Source organism: Triticum dicoccoides, chromosome 3B (assembly GCF_002162155.2).
Source record: "Triticum dicoccoides isolate Atlit2015 ecotype Zavitan chromosome 3B, WEW_v2.0, whole genome shotgun sequence".
Classification (NCBI taxonomy): Eukaryota; Viridiplantae; Streptophyta; class Magnoliopsida; order Poales; family Poaceae; genus Triticum; species Triticum dicoccoides.
Window position 1 is genome coordinate 846,546,754 of NC_041385.1, and position 5,081 is coordinate 846,551,834.

Here is a 5,081-nt window from a genome sequence, read left to right on the forward strand (position 1 = left end):
GTCATGAAACCCTGAAGCCCATCGGGGCAGTGAGGCATGCGATCAAACGAAGGAGGGCGCTAGGCATGCAGTGCGGCGCAACACAAACAGATCGGACAATGTCCAAGGGCGCGGATGCCCCTAGGAGGGGGGGGGGTACTCTAGAATCCTTTGAACGATATGATTTGTGTTGTATGTAAAGAAAAAGAAGTAGCTCCAATAGTCCAAGCCATATATGAGTGTATATACATGCCAAATACACATTTTTAAGCGAACCAACCTGTGGTTGGATGGTTAGAGGAACTGTGGTATCCCCAGCCCACCAGGGTTTAAATCCTGGAGCTCGCATTTATTCCTGAATTTATTTCAGGATTTCCGGCGATGCGCAATGTTCCCGTCGACGACGAGGTGCCTAAGGTGACTTCGTAAATTTTAAGATGATATACCAGTTCAGTCTTTCGGAGGTGCTCATAGGGGTAGGGTGTGATGTGTTTGCGTTCATGGGGTGAGCGGGTATGCGCGTGTATATGAGGGCTTGCATCTGTGCTGTGTTAAAAAAATGTACATTTAGAAAATTTGAAAATCCCCCAAACAATACCACACAGATAGTATGGACAGAGACAGTCACAAGCACGTACATATGAATGCACTCACGCACACTTTTTCATCTTTACGAGAGATCAAAGCCATCTAACCTCCTTAATGGGCTGGGAGGATATTACTTGCCCTTCTAACCATTGGTTCTCTACGAGGTAGATCGTTGAAAATTCAGTTAATACACTAGTAAGCAAACACACGCACATTGATTGGGTGACAACCATAGAAACTTGTTGTCTATGCGAAAGTGCTATTCTGAGCTCGAGCTCAGATGCACCCTATATCTGTCCCGTCTATTCTCATCGAGATTGACACCCTGACAAGTACAGGCTGAGGTATTTACTCTCGTATGTCCCTTTTTGAACAGTCCCACTGGCCCACTCCGGAACAATAGATTGCATTACGTCGTCGGCCACATGTTCTCCGGCTCAGACGTGGCCTGACGTACTGCGCCGTCAAATTAGAGATTCTGGACTCACGGGTCATGGCAGCAGATAACCCATTTATTGCACCTCACCGTTGGACCTGCTCACTAGCCTTCCTCATCACGATTCAACCCAGCCTGCATGCCAGCTACCCCAGTTAACTAAATGTTGCTGCAAATCCAACTTACATCAACATTTCTACATGGACAGATTTACCTCTTCAGATACTATTTGCAGCTTGGAAGCTGCATCGAATTAATAATGGCAGATTCAGAGAGAGATAGCACGGAAGGAGCCATTGCCAGCTGCTGCCCTCCAGTCTTTGGCCTTCTTCTACCTTCAGGAAGCAGTGTATCAAAGGGGGGCCGGATTCAGGAAGTGGCTCTGCTGCTGCTGATTCTGTTAAACAGCCTTACTTTCTCCCGCTCTTGCCATTCAAAATTCAAACTGGTTCATCATAGTTCTTGGCGCGCGACATCAATAAGGCACACACTTGTCACACGCCCACCCTGCTATCTGTTCAACATTCAATTCCATGGCCAAAACAAACAAGCAAAGTCAATCAACTTATAAAATTTTCAAAATTCAGCATGCAACCATCATCATGGTAATACGGTCTTCAGAATGCATGCACACTTCGAGAATTGTTTTATATCCCGTCCCCTGTAATAATATACTATAAATTCAGGTAGCTACATATCCCACACAAACTTCATGTAAATTCATAGCCATGAAATGGATCAAGTTTTTTTTTATTTTATTCAAAAACGTTGCCACATAGAGCCATGTCCACACCATCATGCATTTCTAGGGAATACTCGTCAGGGTGGACAGTCCACAAGAACATATGAGCCTCTTTGCGCAAAAAAATAAATATGAGCCTCAATTGTTTATCCATGCTTCAACTAGACATATGTGGGTTCAGGAAATACAATTGCATACCGCACAACCACAAAAGATTTCTAGCATGCACTTTGTCCTCTCGACATTCAGCCTGCTATTCTCGTATCTACTCCATCCGTCCCATTGTCTTCTTCACATCATCCTCGGTGTGGTCCCTGTTAATCTTCCCACATAGATTTTGCAAAGACCTCTTTGTGAACGGAACATTTTCCATCGATCCAAAGAAACCTCCAATTATGTTGTACACCTTAGCCAAATTCACATAGTTCTGCCTCAACTGTATCACAAGATCTCTGGTGTAAACATCTATGTGTTTGTGTGATGGCCAATGGAGTGTCTCGCCAAAATTAGGCGACAGTGAGTGGTTGTGAGTATCTCTATGCTCTATGATATACCAGCCATTATCCTCTGCTCGTAGCAGTCTTATCAGTGCAGGGCACTCGCAACGACACGACCTTGTGTTCTCAACACCAGCTTTGCCCTGCATAATTTTTTTGAAATTCAGTCAACTTACAATTCTTCTGCACAATTATTAGCCCTACCAGAAAAGCTAAATTTTCGTACTCACCGAGCAAACACAAACTATTTCCTGCATGCATTTTGTCCTCTACACATTCAGCCGGCTCTTCCCATATCGAATACCAAAGCCCATTTCCCATGAATACAAATTGTAAAAGTCGTATGCCTCCCCAACCGAGTCAAATGTTGTGCCAACAGTTGATGTAACCACATTGTCAGTTGGGTTCTCAGCATAGCTCCGAACAGCCTTCTCGAATGCACTGACACGGTTTGGACAAGGCGCCCGGCTCGGTGCAGCTGCACCGATCCTCAACCTGCAAAAACACAACCATATATAAACTTAAATACACATGACGGAAGAACCATGTCATTTATGTGAGAAAATAAAATATCCAGCTGATCCAATATACATTCTACTTGTATCAGCAAAACAGGAATTGAAGTGCATGCTTGTTAAAATGGTAGGATTTCATCCTCGCGATTTATTCACAGCCAAGTTGCGTGCCTGTAGCGGCAACACCAGAGCTAAACAATTGCAACCATTGTGTCTTGTTTCACCGGCAGCATTTTTATCATCACAAACTATCTGCAGCCAGGCATAATCTTAAGTACCCAGGAATTCAGGGAGAACTAAATAACGCAAGTAGATTGCTTCCAGTGGCAACATTATTTTTGGTTTCTTGTTCTAGTGCCAGTATTTTATCCCCACAAGATTTTTTTTCATACACACCCCTGAATCTAACTGCCCAGAGGTCCAGTAGGACTCCATAATGCAAGTACATTTTTTTGGTAACCACAGGACCAAAACCCATGGTGATTTCCTTCGCAAACCATGTATAAACTTAAATACCCAGGCTTCCAGAACCATTTTTGGTTTAACTGAAAATACTGAAGACCTATTCATTCTACTGGGTTCAGCCAAAACAGGGAAATCAATTGACTGTCTGTTCAAACAGGAAATCTGAATAATGCATGTACATTTCTTCTAGTGCAAAGACTAAAACGTCTTCTTGTTATAATGCCAGCAGTCACTTGATTGCTTTTCATGGTACCTTTTTCTGGTAACCACTTGATAAAATCCAGGACTAACCTCTTATTCCATCGGGGCGCTCGGGGGGTTCATCTTCCCAGTTGACAGTTCCGAGCTCGGTGGCGAACTATCTCTCCTCTCCGCCGCCGGTTCACTAGCCACCAAGATCTGTGAGTCCGCTGTGCCAACCGGACGCTGCTGTGCCTGCATCCCCTGTTCCACCATCTCTTGCAACGCGTGCTGATGCTCCACCACCATATCCACCACAGTCTGCTCTGGCAGCGCCGGCGCCGCCACAAAACTCTCGCCCACCTCCTCAAGGAAAGTGGATCTGAGCCATGCCAAACCAAGTCCATTCAAAACACTTATCCATACAGAACGAAGGGGAAGAGTGTGGAAAAATTAGGGCTGTACATACCCGCAGATAGGCTGCATGAGGAACTCCATGGTGGTCGCCGCCGCCGCTCACGCCGCGACAAGCTTCCAGAGCTCCCCAGATGAGGTCACCGGTGTGGAATCGAAAGCACGAGTCCACGCATTCAATTTCCGTCTGAGGCCACCGAACGGATCAGACGTCAACCGCGAATCAGATCCACGGCCCAAGTCGTCAGCGTCAAACGGACGTTCCACCCCGCGATAAAATGAGGCCCACCTCCCGCCACTGTCCTGTACGTATTACGCTACAGTGCCCATTTCCTAGCCCCCCACCACCGCAAGTATAAAGAAATGGCACAGATCCTGATGCGCTATTCAACGCCCTAGATAGCGAGCTCATTTGAGCTCGTGTCCAAATACCCCACGTCCTTGTCTATGGGTGTATATACACCCTATTTGGGGGAAAATTGTAACTAAATAAAAAGTCAAAAAACTGAAAATATTTGGAAATAAAGTTGACCTTATTGTACTTGCAAGAAAAATCCCACAAATAGAAAAAACAGACACCGACTTCTTTAAAAATAGTGTGAATAGTTACCTATAATAGCAAATAATTTTTTTTCCTTGAAGTCAACACTGGGTTTTAGTTTGTAAAAATTTATATACTAGTGCAAAAGAAAGTCAACTTTATTCCGCAAAAAATTCTAAATTTTGAGTTTTTTGTAATTTTATTTTTCTCATATAGGGTGTATACACCCAGGTGTCAAAGGGTATTTCAACCGGACGTTTCTCTACCCGGTATAGTCTATTTTTATTCCGTCTCGCAAGGTGACTAGGAAAAGCCTTCCTCCCCTCGATCTTCACCGGCGAGCCCGTGGATTCGGCTCCCCTCTGCCTACCGCTCCGGTGGCGGGGACGGGATTGCTGGTGCCTCTGATCCGGCTAGTAGATAGGTACGGTTTTAGTCCTCGCATGTGCAGCATTTGGACGGATGGCGGCGCTTCTTCTTCGAGGTAGTCGTTCGGGCTCCGATCCACCTCAAGTCCGTTCGTTGGGACGGATTAGATAGAGCTCTCGCATAGATTCCTGCTAGCTCCTCGGGTGCAAGGTTAGGGTTTCTCGTCGTGCGTACACAACGACGATATTTGGTGTCAGGTTCTTAAAATTGATTTAAAGATTCAACGGTGACGACTACTGCTTTGGGGCGCTGGTCCTTAGGAGCACATGCACAAAGACTTCCCGGGTCATCGAAA